The sequence below is a fragment of the Polyodon spathula genome, chromosome 8 (assembly GCF_017654505.1).
Source record: "Polyodon spathula isolate WHYD16114869_AA chromosome 8, ASM1765450v1, whole genome shotgun sequence".
Taxonomy (NCBI): domain Eukaryota; kingdom Metazoa; phylum Chordata; class Actinopteri; order Acipenseriformes; family Polyodontidae; genus Polyodon; species Polyodon spathula.
The window spans coordinates 15,708,997-15,725,498 of NC_054541.1; the positions used below are offsets into that span (position 1 = coordinate 15,708,997).

At 38.8% G+C, this 16,502-nt stretch overlaps 1 protein-coding gene across 3 annotated transcripts in view; it reads left to right on the forward strand.

Annotated features, from left to right (window-relative positions):
• The first annotated feature begins 6,322 nt into the window (after window positions 1–6,322).
• LOC121319512 (proline-rich protein 5-like) overlaps window positions 6,323–16,502 on the forward strand; it is a 41,262-nt gene continuing 31,082 nt past the window's right edge. Inside the window, exon 1 of one of the 3 annotated variants that reach the window (XM_041257011.1) lies at window positions 6,323–6,909. The gene's annotated coding sequence lies outside the window, so the exon portion shown is untranslated. Of the gene's footprint in view, window positions 6,910–8,312; window positions 8,355–16,502 lie in introns of those variants that run through there. The other 2 variants (XM_041257010.1, XM_041257012.1) reach the window with 2 other exon arrangements.

Here is a 16,502-nt window from a genome sequence, read left to right on the forward strand (position 1 = left end):
ATTTTGATTTATGAGAAGGAAGAAAAAAATGGGCCATATGCAAATTTAGCATGAAACCAATCAAAAAACTGTTTACTAATTATACTAACTAATTATAACAGTCTACTGTACATTTAAGGCTGTAATGCTGTCTTGGGTTGAAGGTGACATTGACATTTATACAACACTAAAAACCCACGAAGGAATTGTAGCCTTAGGTAAAGAGGGGTGCACATGACAGCAACGACACAAAATAAATCTACTTAGGTTATCCTTTAACTAGAGCAGGAACAGTGCAGCTCTACTGGGGCAAAGTGAGGTCAAACTACACATCTGTGTATCCAAGGTTTATTCTCTTTATAGAATAGGAGCCAAAGTAACAGGACGGAGGCTGGGTATGACCCAGCGACCCCGCACACCAGAAACCAGAGTCTGAACCACAATGCAAAAGAGCCAGGCTCAACTTAATGTATTTGAGCAATTGCAATTTCCTCTGCCTAACAACTCCTCTAACCCTATGACAAAATGGATCCAGGGTTCAGCTGAAGGTGGACATCTTTTGGCAACTGAAAAATGTGCGGGAAGTTTCCTGCTGTGCACAGTGGCAGCACAACACCTGGGACAAAAACTGCACTTCATCTCAAATGTAAATTTACTAAGTTTCCACTACTTTTAGGGGAAAAAAAAAAAAAGATTTAAAAACAAGCAATTTGGGACATACACAACCTTCCATGACTGAATGCAAAATTAGAGCAACCATGAAAATAAGATTGCTGTGACCTTTTTCTGACAAGTCGGTAGAAATAACAGATTACTTACAGTGTTTAAAATAAATAAATAAATAAATAAACTTTATAAATAATTTTTTTTTTTTTTTTGCACGAGCACAGGTCAGCGTGTCTGTACATGGACTGCTCTGTATAGCCACGGATCCAGCAGGCAAAAGTACCTGGTAAGGCCTTGATGGAGCTTACACAGGCTCTCAAAATAAAGATCTGCACTGCTATGCCTGATATGCTGGCAGTGTTATTTCCAGGTCATTTTCTTACAAATCTTAAATAGCAACAGCGTCATTTTCTTTTACAAATCATTAGTATCTCACAAGAAAACACAACGAGGCGGCTGATTAAAAAAATATCTAGTCTGTTGTCAGCTGTCGTGCTGTGTACAGTGTGCTACCATGGGCATGTGTTAAAATGTAAGCATGAGGACTCCATACACATCTAGATTCTGATTCTAGATTCTACTTCAGGGATGGAAATAATGAGACTCCCATTGCATAGCAGATTGATCCATTCCTGGTTTTACTATGAGTTTAATAAGACTCACCTGAGCTTGTTACCTACAGTTGTATGCAAAAGTTTGGGCACCCTTGGAAAAAATGTATGTTACAATGAATCTTTCAGTGAACAGAAGCTGACCTGACCTCTGTATGGTACAAAGTTAAAAATGACACCTTTCTGCAAATTTTAATACAGGATTACTATTTATTTGCATTTATTACAGATTCAAAATAATAAACAAAAGTGAACATGGCGCTACAAAAGTTTGGGTACCCTGTCACTTAGTACTTGGTAACACCTCCTTTGGCAGATAACTGCTTCCAAACGTTTCCTGTAGCCAGCTAAGAGTCTTTCTATTCTTTCCATTCTTTGGAATTTTTTATTTCAAAAATTGTATTTCAGAACTTGAAATACAGTACTATTTAAAAGTCTGGAAACAACAAATGATTTACAACAAGTCTTGGGGTGGGGATTGTTTCCTCACTCAGACCCCTTACTTACTAAACACCCTGGTATCTCTGAATAGATAATCGTTTTTAAAACATATGCTAAACATCAATGAGCAAGACATCTCACAAGTAAATGGTCCTCTGAAATGTTTTCCTTTTTCTAGGAAAACAGTATAGCTGGGGATGGGGAGTCTGTTGTCGGTATGACAATTTCCCTTCTAAGGACTGCCAAGGACAACACAACATTAAATATTGTATTAGTCTTGGCAGTCACCTCTCCATGATATCATGTTTTGGGTAAAACAGAGAACAAAGGCTCCACCCAGTCATTCAATATTGTTAGTAAATGAATCATATTTAGTGTACTGAACTTCTGAAATGGATTGTTCATTAAAATCCGAAGCATATTTTTAAAGAGGCAGTCGTGCTGCTTCCCTGCTCGTTTTACCTCTTTTAAAAACAATGGAGTTAATTTAGGACGGGAGAAAACGTTTTGAAAATATGGACCTAGGTAAACACATATTTAGATAAAATCATCTTTAACAGCAGTGGCTCCCAAACTGGGGGACAAGAACCCCCGGGGGCAGGCAATATGGCTTCAGGGTCCCGCAGTGCATAGGGATATATTCTCCCCCAGATTCCTTACCCCTGTCTAAGCAAGGTTCAGTTTATTTACATGTTTGTTCAATGTAACACTAAGTACCTTGACGCCAGCTTTGTCCTTCTTGCCTTGATTCCCAATAGACGTGAAGCCAAGCGTATACAGAGGGATAAAGAGTTTACCCACTTCTACGCTCCTGTGACATGCAAATCCTGGGTTAAAGACAAGATATTTTAACAGTGAGAGTCTGTGTTGTGTTGCTACAAGCAGGCGTGAGCAGGGGGGGCGTTGCAACTGGACTGTGTGTTCTGTATGTGTGTGTGTGTGTGTGTGTGTGTGTGTGTGTGTGTGTGTGTGTGTGTGTGTGTGTGTGTGTGCGTGCGCATGTGAGTGTTCTGTGATTGGTTGTTTATGTTTTGTTAATGTTCTGTTGTTAGGCACACTGAACCTGCAGGGCGGTGTTAGCAGCCGTGATCCTAGTCTGCTAATGAACTCTCACAGAACCGTTCAGTGAAGTGCACCGTCAGGTTTGACTTTTAACATGAACAGCAACTGAGAGTGGAAATAACAGTATGGTGGAGCTCTGGTTGGCTGATGACAATGTATCTGTTCATGTTTATCTGTTCAACTCCACCAAACAGGCATTTACTAATTTTTTTATTTACCACTACACCACTGGGGTCCTCAGTCAGGAAACCTCTCGTCACAGTTCTACAGCGTTTTGAATTGAGAATGTGGTGTGTTGGTATTTAAAGTTCTTTAACCCTGAACCCCCAGCTGTTACAACCATCTTTCTAAACATGGCTAAGTGATATAGACAGGCTGGCTGTGTGATATACACAGACTGGATACAAATTAGGAATCCTTAGCATAGCAAAGTCTACAGATTGTAGGGCCAGCCAACTCAGCCCTTACAAATGTTTACCATGGTATTTTTGCAGTTTTTCCATACTCTGCCCACGGCTATACTTTATATTTATCATAGTTTACTCTGGTTTGCCCTGATTATTAATATGCTTTACCATACCTCGCTGTATTTTATAATGCTGCCCTATGCTTTCACTGTGCTTTACTGCACTGTGCTTTGTTTTTACTGTAGGAATCAAGCTTGTATGAGGGGCACTCTGGTCTGCGTTTAGTGTCCTGAAGGGAAGCTGAATGCGAGAGTAACGTCACACGTCCTGGAGACACAGGCACAGATTCACAAGCAGACAGGCAAACCAATTCCCTAATGGAATATCAGATGGGTAATAATCAATGCATTGAGAACATTTTATTATTGAGCTGCTTCAAACAAAAACAAAAAAAGTGTTTGCTCTTCACAAAGCTTTCGAATACAACTGAAGCACGTGCCGGTAATACATATCTACCGTCAAAGCTGCTGAATATCACTCTGGTTAATATCACACCAGCTTATTATCATCATATTGAAATATACTGGGGGCCTGCGGCAGAGTGAGGCCTGCCTCTGTAAATGCATGTTTTACTTTGGTTTTAAAAATAAAATGTATTACAATTTTAGAACAAAAAAAAACAAAGCATGTGCTACATATGGCTTAAACTTCCCCCCCTGCCTAATTGAAACCCAGTGTGCAGCAGGTGGCCAGGTGTTGATTGAATAATTGATTATCAATTAACCCCTGCCACCTGTCTTTAAAAAGGGGCCCTTTGTGCTTGGTTTGATCTTTTGTTTGTGCTGTGCTTTGTTCTGCTCGCTGTGTACCAGTGTGAGGATTCGTGACTGTGTGGCAAGCCAGGGAGTGGGAGCCAAGTGCATGACCTTACCACTGTGTGTGGAAACAGGGTGAGCTACAGCACAATCGCTGACCGGGTTAGGGGGAAGGATCCTGAAGTGGGGCCTCCCTTTTAGAGGGCGCAGTGCTAAGCCACTGGATAATTGCTCAAGAAAGGAGAAAAAAACAAAAACCTCTCGTCACAATCTCAAAGATTTTTAAAAACAGTTCTGAATGCTTACCATAGCCCTCAAGTGGCTTGTAATCCTAAAAGAATGCAAGACATGGGGATCCATATAGGAAACCAAGGCAATAGGGAACTGATAGATCAATGTTTAATTGATCAATAGCTGATTATTACCTCTAGCTGCGTTTATTGAACTCCTGCAGTCTCTTCAAAAAGCTGCATGATTGTATCACAACCACAATAATCTAACTCAACTAGTGGATTTCCTATTCACTTCCAGTTCTTAAGCTTCTGTGTCATGAAGGAATCTTTTTAGCAAGCCCCCCCCTCCCCCCCCCAAGACATTAACCACCTACCTCCTATTTCCCAGCAACCCAGCTGTCTTGCCACAAGTCTTCTCAGCTAAATGTGATTGGAGACTTACAGTAGTAGGAAGATAACACAGTGGGTATGGCATCGTGAACAGGGCATAGAGAATACCGTGCCATCCTTTTCTATGTGTAGCCTCTGTCCTCTTTGTCATGCGCCAGGGATGAAATCCCCTGAGAAGGGGATATAGTGGAGGCGGGTGGCCGTGTTACATTTTTCCATCGATCTGGAGAACCGCTTATCTGATTGTGGTTAAACATTTGATTGCTAATTCTGACTACACTATTCTGTTTAATAATGTTAGTTTATGTTATAATTATCAACAGTTTCATCATAGTGATAGCTCTAATTTTCAATTTACCTCTGTGGCTAGCGGATAACAGCTATGGCCGAAAGGTTTTGCATCACATAGAATTTTAAGAGTGAGACATTAAAAAAGAAAACGGTATGAATATAATTTAGATCTTTTATTTAACATCATGTAATCAAAGAAACTACAAAACGGTATTGCAAAAGTCTACCGGAAGCCATAATAGTAGTACAGTATTTCATGTTAGATTTCAAAATGTAAATTTTTCTCAGTTTTTTGTTAAGTATATGGAAAACTACAAAGCAGTATGTAATTCAATATGTTAGCGTATATTCAGCAGGTTTCATTTGACATTATGAAACACAATTAGTTCATTCTAATTAAAATGTGGATGTGTGGTTTTAAGAGAAGGGTAGTGTGGTGCAGCTGTATTGTTGATTAACACATCCACAGTTTGTGCTATGAATCCACAGACAATGGTTGATTCACCAACAAAACCACAGAAAAATTCAACAGAAAAGCAACACCATTTTATTACTCAGCAATCATTTCAACAGTTAGGTGCTTACAGTACACATTTCAAACGCAACACTTAGAAAATAGTTAAGTATTTCACATTTCATACAGCTTGGGCATTTATTTTGTTTAACCCATTGTTCAGACAAGCTTAAAGCCTTTTCAAGCAAACTGGTGCTATGGAACATACTTCTGCCATAAAAGTCATAAAACTGAACCACCTCACTGCAGCCCTGCCTCTGAATTGCTTTGCAGTTCCCAGGCCAGTCGAGGTGGGACAAAATATTGGAAACACTTACACCATGTAACCCACACTTTTGTACAAATGGGTTAGCCTGTCCCTGCGTGATGGGTTAATTATGCAAAAGAATGCCGAGCATGCTTTCTGTAATATAAAAACCTGTTGAAAATCGGTTTCAGTCATGATGGGCAAGACATCAGAGGTCGGTTGGCAGGTGCTTTCACATTGAAAACATCACAAAATATTGATTTATACACAAGGACCTTAAAAGAGCTGACTCACTGGAGTCTTTTTTTGTCAATTTCTACCCCTAACTTCCATGTATTGTTTCAATAAAATCTCATAATTAACATAATTGAGGACATTAGTGCACTAATTTTTTAAAGCCCCACTTTTAAAATCAAGATTTCCCTCTTAATATAACATAACCCTTTGATTAAATTTAAGTTTTTCATATATTAAATAGTTACAGAAAACAAATGACTACAAAGTAAATGGTTAATGTTGATTAGCATTTCAAATACAGCTAAACTACGGAAACATTAATAGGATGGACTCCAAGAGTCTTTTCCAGTATCTACTGTAAAAACCCTGAGTTCACTGAAATTATTTAGGGGAAAAAAAACTGTTTTCTGGTCATTCTCAAACAGCCAAACGACTGACAAACACAAACTGTTCTTTGCTATGTCAATGCTTGTTGAGTTAAAACAAAAAAAAAGTTTCCAGGGCCAAATTATTGAATCTAAACAATGCTCTTTAGCTATTCAGCGCCTGTCCCATTTTCTGGTAAATGAAACAAAAGTAGCCATGCATGTTTTTGTAGAGGCGGATGTAGCCTGAACTCGGGGTCTGGCAGATCTCCAGCGGTAGTAAAAGGCTGCACAGTGCGTTTCTGGTTTGGTACAGTACCTTCCAGCAGACACACACGCACACTGAGACAGTGGCTGGCACTGACTGACAAGGCGAAACAAAACAAGAATTAAAAAGAAAAAAAAGAAAGAAAAGAAATCGGAATAAAAGATCCTTCAACGCAGATATTGGAAACGACTCGGTTCGGTCTGGACATGATCAAGACTGGGTCGTTATGACTTTCCGATTCCATAATAATAACCCATTGGCCGATCGTGCGTTTTTAAGCAGTGTATTATGTTCGGTGTCCTTTTCCAATTGTTTGTACCTCATGACTGCCGCTGACATCCAGTCCTGTCGCCTTTCGCAGACGCTGTAAGAAAGAAGAAACGGTAGGTCACTCTCCTCTGTGCTATTTTACTGCTGAGATTGGAACGTGTTTGACATTCTGTTTATGCTCGAGATAATATTAATTGGAGTGACCGTTCGGGTTAACCTTTGCTTAATTGTGTACGTTTTCTTTGATTGTTTAACAAAAATGTACTGAACTGCACCACACAGACACAGGCAGACAACGTCTTTTGTTCTACTTGGGGCTGAATTTACACGGAGACGTCTGATAATTTAAAGAGACAGTGCTACTTTTTTTACACAATAAGCTCAAAACGGCCTTCTAATATTTGTTATGTCCAACCGGGGAGTTCTGCTCAAATTGCACAGATAAGGATGCACAAACATATGTACTATTAATTGTGCGGACGTATGATATAAACAAAATATAGAATATATTTTTTTAAAACTGCCTTGGATTATACAGAAACTGATTCCGACCGTTGTAAGTGCTTTGTTGATATTGAGTACACAGGGGCAGACGGTGTCTCTGGAGTACCCTGTTATTTTCTACACGTCTGCTTTTTCAGCCAGCCTTCGTGTCACGCCGAAGCGCTCTCAAACTTACCTGCTTTTTTTTTTTAATTAAAGCATTACTTTGACCGGCGTTCCGTCGGTTTATTTGTTGCAACATGATGACATCGAATATAAGATAAGAGCAACACCTCGTGCAATTAAAGGCCATATAAAACGAACCTGCTTTACCCTACACGATAGCATTGTAACAAGAAGTCGTGTCAGCAACGTAATTGGACAGGAGGGAATGCGGAATTTGGGGTCGACCCTAAAGTGTGCACGCATGGTTTGTTGCATGATATATTGGCTAGTTGTGAGTCTTTTCCAGTAGTTCATTGAATTTAGTGTGCTTCTGTGCTTTGACACTCAGTTGACACTGAAATGTGTTTTCCTGCACCTGTGTATCGCAGCAACCATCCTGTACCCCCCCACCCCCTTCCATTGTTGTACACAGAAGCACTAAATACAGCATAATCGTAAATCTCGAAAAACTACTCACTTCTAAATCTTTTGTAGTCATTTTTGTATTACTTTAGTATAAATACATGTTAATTTGGATTCATATGTTGTTTTTTTCTGACTTTATGTGAACGAAAAGACACGCATTTGCCAGTTTTCTCGTTGGAAATTGTGATATTTTGAAATATCACTGCCCTGGTCACAAAAGCAAAGTTTGTGGGGAATAATATCCATTTTCTATACTTTTGAGGCATAAGCAATTAGGAAATAACACTTACTACCCAGGAACAACAACAAAAAAAAATGTTACACGGTATAATCAATAAGCACACAGAAACATCCTCTGTAATTGACAGGCCCAGGACTGGAAGACCCAAAAAGCTGGATAACAAGGATGAGCAATACTTGAAGATAATATCCTTAAGGAATATAAAGAAGACAAGTGTTGAATTGACAACAGAACTGGCAGAAGGTACAGGTGTCGTTGTCCACCCATCAACAGTCCAAAGCACCCTTTCCCATTGTTCCACAGTCCAATTTCTGTGTTCTTGTGCATATTTTAGCCTTTTAGTCTTGTTCCCCTTTCTTAACAGAGGTATTCTTATTGCAACACATCCTTTAAGTCCTGATTTCAAGTTGATTTGATGGACAATGACACCTGAGTAAACTGTTGATACTCATAATGCATCAGAGTAGAAAAATGCAACATGTCTAAGACTTTTGGATGGTAGTGTGTGTGTGTAAGTATGTGTGTATAATATATATATATATATATATATATATATATATATATATATATATATATATATATATATATATATATATATATTAAACAAGCAGTTTTAAAATATAGTGAACAAACAGCAAAATGTCATGAAACTGTATGTTCACAAATAGAACTGAACACATGATCAGATTTAGTAGTCATTCTACCCCTAACTGGAGGTTACAACAGCATTTTTAAAAAAGAAATTTAGAAAAGAGACAAGCTGAGGGTCCAATATGCAGAAGATGTAGGTGATTCTTTACACCTTTTTGTTTGTTGTGACGTTCCAAAATCCTATTTGTTTATTATCAGACAGCAGAGGGCGCCATTGCTGCTGTTTTAATTCCCAAGTCAGAGAAATGACAAAGAGCAGAAACACACAGTGAGATGAGTTTTGGAAGAATCTGAGCACTGGTTAATAGCCGTGCTGTTGCTAATACTGGCAGAAGCAGGTGGTTATACACAACTTCTCCAAGCTCTGCTTATCGCAGGAGAAACAGAACACAAACTGAAAAGGTCTTTTTTTTCTTAATGTTTTTTGTTAGGCAGTTTTTGGTGCTAGTGAAAGAAAGACAATGGCTCTGTCGTTAGCAGGGGACAGCGGTGCTGTGCCATAACAATACTTACATTATACTTACATTATTCAATATAATGGATGAAAATAATATCTTAGACTGACAAACCCAATGGTGCAGACATGAATACTATCCATTGTACCTCAGAACAGGTCTTGTTTGCCCTTATAAAAAAATCACAGTTTTAAAAGCAAAGCAACGTGTAGTAAAGCATCATGAAAGAATGTGAAGCCCAGCAGGGTGTGGTAAAGCATGATAAACTATGGTAATATAATATAGTATATAAGAAAAGCAAGGGAAAACTGACTGCTGTTTAACCATGGCAAACCTTTTTAAGTGTAATTCCAAACCCTCCATTTGTCAACACAGTTTTATCAGGTCTACACCCATTCTGTATACTGAATTCTGAATTCATAATTATTTCCTCTCTTGGGGTTTTTAATAATACGTGGCTATATAAGCATATTTCTGTGCCTGGCTAGTCCTTGAGCCTGTTAATTTGGCTTCTTTTTTCCAGCACTATATCCGGGCTGTCCTAGTTAATCTTGAGAAATTCTCAACTCCACCAAATGCACAAGAGGCTTGATGAAATCGTATTGTGTGTCCCTCTGCATTGTGCTAATTGAATTACTGTCTTTTATTAGGTGCTGCACTACCTTATTACATCTAATGAGAAGTCAAGAGCTGGTAAAGAAAAGACAATACGAGGACATGGAAGTTAAATAGACTACTTTGATTAATGATTCATCATAGGTACTGCTTTTGCATCCCTATGCAGCTCAATGAAGATGTTAATTGTAGCTTACTGTATAAAGACTGCAAGGGCAATAGCCAGGAGAGAAATGGATTATTCAGGGAATTAAGTGTTGCATCTTAGTTGGTCTGTTGCGGGTTAATTAAAAGTTTAGTAGAACAGCAGGAAGCAAAGGGGTTGACTGGACCAAGCTGTTCCATGTGGGGGATGAGGCACAGATGGATTTTATTAGAGCATTTTACAGCACTGAGGATAGATGCGATTCTGTCCTTTATAAAAGTTTACCACAGTAATTATGCACAATATTTTTGCAGTTTTACCATGGTTTTCCAGTGGTTATACTATGCATTTACCATAGATTACCACAGTTGTCCATGGTTTTTAATGTGCTTTACCATACCTCGCTATAATTTACAATGTTTGCCTGTGCTTTACCAAGCTTTACATTATGCTATGCTTTTACTGTGGGGAACTTTTATAAGGGGTGCTGTAAAGTGCTCTAAAAATCATTCAGAGGCTTATCCCGGCAGAGTATAGGTTGGTCAAATCAACTTCTAAGTCAAGAAGACAAAGTTGTGCCTTCCACTCCTGGTCTTTGTTCCAACCCTCTTCTATTTAATTGAACCATTATCAGTTTATATAACTCTACGTGTCATATAATGAAATATTAAGTGTTTATAGACATGTTTATACAGTTAAAAGCATAGATAATCATGAAAAACCTGGTTTCAAGCAGGCGTACTCAAACTTTTGACTGGTACTGTATATTAGGCTCTGATGTGCAACCCCCTTCACAATGTATTTCTCAAATGTAGCCTGACACCGGGTCATTGCCTTTCCCTAACTAGCTCCCTCAGGAGAGTAACTTGTTGCAGATGGGAGTGGTTATATGCACCCCATCACAGCATTGGACCAGATTCTTCCTGTTCCATGTTGTATCCATGGCAAGCAGTAGTCCTGCGAGTTGTGTTTTATACAATTGCAAGCTCCAGGCTAACTGGAATATAACCAGTTAGTTTCAGAGACAGCAGGTTCATTGCTGCTAGCCATAGCTTTGTTAGGATTGTAACCCTTTGAATTTGAGCGGGTAGCGTCAAAGTACTGCAGACTGCATGCAGAATGAAATGAATGAATGAATTATTATTGCAACAAATCTCTTTACAGTGATGGGGCTGCTGTTAAATAACGTAGCAGTGAGTTTATCAGGCTTGGTTTCGTTCCAAGTATTAAAGGGCATTTTGCCAGCATGGCAATAAAGAAAGTATTAGCTAAGTCTGGCCAGCAGCCACCATGCTGGAGGGATGAGGGGGATTCATCACAAAGGGAGCAATGTTGTATTTCTAGATCTCGCCAGTCTTTACAGAGAGCGCAGGGCATGCAGAATTAAGAGCCTTCTAGACTGTTCTCACCACGACTGATTTAAATATGCTGTACAAATAAAACACTGTCATGTCTACTCACAGAATCTTAGCAGCAAACTCAGGCTTCTTTCAGAAATGCCTCTGGCACTAATATAAAATAGCTAATAAGCATTCAAGTAGGTATCTTATGGATGCTATGCATGATTATGTAGTAGTAAGTATACTAGATACTGTGTTGGCCAATTTATTCCATATTCAATATTTATTGACAGTCTTTTCCATATATAATTTAATTCTGTTTACATACAGCATTATTCACAAGTAAATGTCACAGGTCAGACCTGCAAATTGATATTAAAACCTGCAGACAGTCATTGTATAACCTGCAAAATAAAATGTGCATATAAGATTTGATTTAAGTTCAATCTTGGCTGGTTCCCGGTCTTAGCTCAGGTTAATCATTGTCTAAAATGTTCCGTTCTTTAATTCATTCCTGTTTTGAGAGGAGAAACCTCATAATAGACATTCCCATTTTCCATGGTTAGGAGCTTGCACCCATGCTAGCCCTGCCCTAAATCAAGACAGCTGCAGTCAGTCACGCCATTCCCACATTAAGGAGATTAAAGTGAAGTCCGGATTCCAGTTTCTTGCTTTTTGAAAACAAAGCGGAATGTTGTACAGAGTCACTGGCTGTTTTCAGGGTGATATACCCACCTGGCTTTCATTGTATGTTAATGTATCGTAAACTTTTAATTGGAGTGGTAAAGCACGGAAATATTAAAACTAACATCAGAGCCAGAGCTGCTGTCAGCTTTGATACAGAACGGTAATTCTCAATTGAAATACAATTTCGTAAAGCTGCGGGAACACAAAGCCACTTTTTTCAGGAATAGTAACTTTAAACCTGGTTCCAGGAGACCGGGATACCTAGTTGGAGGCAGCTTTGCTGTATCAAACCCCAAGTCTCCCCTGGTGTGCCATGCACTGGTCTGAAACCTAAGCCCCTTTCACACTGGCATGTTCTACCCAGCTCGCGATCTGGTGTCATGCGGGTTGGCTGTGCGATTTCACACTGATTTTTGAAAATGCAGGGACTACCTGGGTGCCAGAAGCCACACGTACACAATTTCCTGGAAGCAGCTTGTTACAGACGCTTCTCTGGATTGAATCGTCAGCCAAAATGTTGATTAGAGCAAATGTTTCTTCATCCCTGCTGCAATCTGGCTCATGGTGCGTCTCAAGCAACAAGAATATGGCTAAACAGAATAAACAGAAACGTTCCTTGCGGGCGTGAAACCTGCACTCGGGCCTGGCTGTTTGTTATTTAATCGGATTACGAATGGCCGTCATGCAACCCGGGTCATAGCGTGTTGACCCACATCCTAAGGTGGGTCGCTGCGAACCCGGGTCAAGCCAGGTACGGCCCAGGTATGTGGATTCATACTACGCGGGATTGTGACTCAGGTTGGGACCTAGGTAGGAGCGCCAGTGTGAATTACCAACCAATTACCAACTCAACAGAACTAACTTTAAACAAAACGTACATTTCCACCTGTTTTATTTCCAATCTGCTTTTAAAACACTCAGTGCTGAAGTGAATTGCCATTGATTGGTACTCAATTGTAGAGGAGAGGGAAGGACAACTTTTCTTGTTTTGAAATGAACACTGTAATAAAGAGGTGTGTTTTGATTTATTTAATAGCTGCCGTAAAATGCTTCTTAAAGGCAGCTACTCCAAAAATAGGAACATCAGCACGGCCCTAGTGTTAACATTATTTGGCATACAGTATTCATCCACATCCAACCTCTGAATCTAGAAACAAATGTAAAGCTCCGATAATCACTGAAATATTTGTATTTTGAAGAAACCCATTGTGTAAAAGTATAATCCTAAACCCTGCACAATTTATTTGTCTTGTGCAAAGTAAGCACTTTTTGTGTTAGCATGCATTAAAAAATGTCTGCAATGGGTGCCACGTGAAGTGTGTGGGTTTCAGAGTGAGTTTTCAGCCAGTTGCTTTTAACCCTTGTGCTTCCAAAAGCGGTAGAGCAGGCTCTGCCATGCAACATGAATACCGCATCTGCTGATTCCATGGTCGACTGTGAAATCCGACTTAAAAAAATGGCTGCAATTACAGTTCCGTCACACTGCAGTGTTGAGGCTTCACAATGACAATTATTGCAGCTGCTAAAGAGTAAAACATTAGCTCAGCATTAGCAAAGAGCTTCCCATGCTAACTGTACAACTTCATTTTCCAGACTTTATTTTCACCTATTTATCCAGCCCCAGTGGTTGCTGTATCACTTCCTGTAGCAAAACAAAGACTCCTGAATGAGTTTGAAACCAGCAGCACAATGCTCCCATGAGTAGGAACCCCAACAGAGTGCAGTATTGCAGGGGGGAACAGGTTAATGGTTACACTCTGGTGTACCAGCTGCACTTTAGAGAGAAGATGTGTTTGAGCGCTCTATTGAGGACACAGGTGTGGTTTGAACTTCTGTGCCCCCAGGATGTGACGATTGAAACAGAAATAATACACTAAACAAGAAGAAGAAGAAGAAGAAGAAATTAGTTGAGATAACCGTGATTCTGTGCCACTTTGCCGTGGTCAGAGATCTTCTCAGATACACGTTAGGAATCTTGTGTGTTCCCAGTTTAAATGACTTAATTGCTGATGTTGGCTGAGATCACAGACCAGTCATCTGTGAATAAAACATTATTCATTTCACACAGACTCTTCTGAGCCAGACAGAAGACATGACCTTTAAACAGCAGACTCACACAGTTTCACCCAGATAAACCACCCTCTTCAGATGTTTTTATGATCATTGCACAGAGAATCCTGCAGATATACGTCTCATTTTAAGGGGATCCCGGCAGGAGAAGGCAGCAAGAAATAACATGATCAAATCAACTTGGTTTACAATTGGTGGCGTGAAAGATTTCTCGGCATGCTGCAAATTCTCACATACACCTAAGTTCACGTAGGCGTAGTGAATAACGCATTGTAATTGCACTCAGGCCTTGCTGAAGTTCCTTTACCGAGCGCAGGAGTTCATTCATTTACAAAACTATTTATCCAAACTGTGCTGAGTCATTAATCTAAAAACCAGAAGGCTCTGTTCACTAAGTCCTAAAGATTTGTGAATTTGGCCTTACATCTTGAGTCTATTCCTATTTTTGTTGCTATATACAAATGTTGTTTTTTTTGTATTTTATTTTATTCAACAAATCATAGCATGCAGTCATCATAAAGTTATACATTCAGGCCCACACATGTCAAAAAGAATAATGAAATCACAGTATCGCACTCTGCCTTTAATGCTCTTTAACTTGCACTTATCTGCTCCCTAGTTTACTGTATTTAATCCTGTAGTATCTTGTATTTCATTTGCACTCGTATCTAACCCTGAAGTAACTATCAACACTAGGATCTGCTCTTGAATTGCCCCAATACTAAATCATACTGTGTTTTGTATTTGCTCTTATTAGGACTGAAGTCATTGTATTTTGGATCTTGCTCTTAATTGTACTGTGATTCTTGATATGCATTTTTTGTATACAACTATGAGTCGCTCTGGGTAAAGGCATCTGCTAAGAAATTAATAATAATAATAATAATAATAATAATAATAATAATAATAATAATAATAATAATAATAAACAGTTTATAACAGTTGCACAGCATTGCATGGGAGGAACATCTGGATAACCATGGTTTTATTTTGCAATGATTTTTGTAGCCAGATAATTTAAAAAAATGGCCACAAACTCAGAATAAATTCAAGTGGAAAGCCACAGTAATAGCTGCTAATTCACTGGAATTCAAAGGAATTTGTGGCCATTATTTTAAATGTAACCTCAGAGGGGAAATGCATGGGTTAATATTAAATTCTGCAAACCCAAAGCTTTCTCATTGATGAAAAACCACCATATCTCAAAGTTAGAGTGACCAAAAGCTCAGATCCAAGTCACATATTAAAATAGTTTTAAACTGTACAATGCTTCTGATTTGAATGTAGTGCTTTTACCACTTACTGTTTTCACAACCTCTGGCTGCTTCTCAGCCACTGGACCTTCCTTTTCCAGTTCATGGTCGAGTTTAACTACCTATGCATTGTGATTTTTCACTCTTAATTTCTCATTTTGCAAACATTTTACATTTAGTATAGTAACCTATATGAAAAATCTTTACCCATTATGTGCCACTGTCCTCACTTGAGGAAATATGTAATATTACACTGTAATATTTTGGAGCTTTTTTGAACTGGCTGTGATTTTATGTTGTCTTTAACTACCCTAAGTTTTGGGGAAAGATGTCAGGACAGTGAGACAGTTGATGGGAAAAGGGAACCTTCTGGTCATTAAACATAATGTAAACAGCATACGTCGTGTTTATAAACTTGTTTTGTGTGTAATTTGCACCAAGAGATGGTTATATTTTAAACACAGATGATGATAAATCTACAGTATCAAATTGTTCTTGTATAAATATAAAGCAAGTTAATAAATAAATAACAGAAATGCAAACTAGTATGATGTCCTGTGTGGGCTTTGTATATCCGAGCTGTTTATGATCAACTGCAGGTGTCCAGGCATATGTGTTTCTTCTAAAGATTGTTTTTTAATCTGTAGTTTTCTGGGATTTTTTTGGAATAAAATGTATCTAATGTTGTGAGTGAGTAGCTTTGCTGGTCCACGTACAAGAGATTGATCAAGTCTGTTGATAGCTTTTTATTAATATATTCATCAGCTTCTTCAGATGAGAAGTGAAAAGTGGAGAGTTGTGGTTTCAAGCTTCTTTATCTTATTGTGACTTGCTACAAAAGGTGTTTTTCCTTCTTTTAAAGAATATGTAGCTTCACTTGGCTTTTTTTTTTTTTGCTTTTGTACTATGATATATTTATTTAATATTTAAAAAATGCTTCTCCTGAACTACAAGGTTCAGAAATAACAAAGAGTTGCTTTTATCTGATTTTGAGGACGGTCCTCTGGTAGGACAGTTAGATGAGAGGAGGACAGAAAAAAAAAGGTCTGTGGTTTCTGTGGAGTTTTTTTTTTTTAGGCACTGGGTAGGCGTATGTGTGCGTGTACGTTTGCGTGTGCATGTGTATGTTACAGAACCGACATTCCAGTCACTACAGAACTTTGGAGTCACATTAC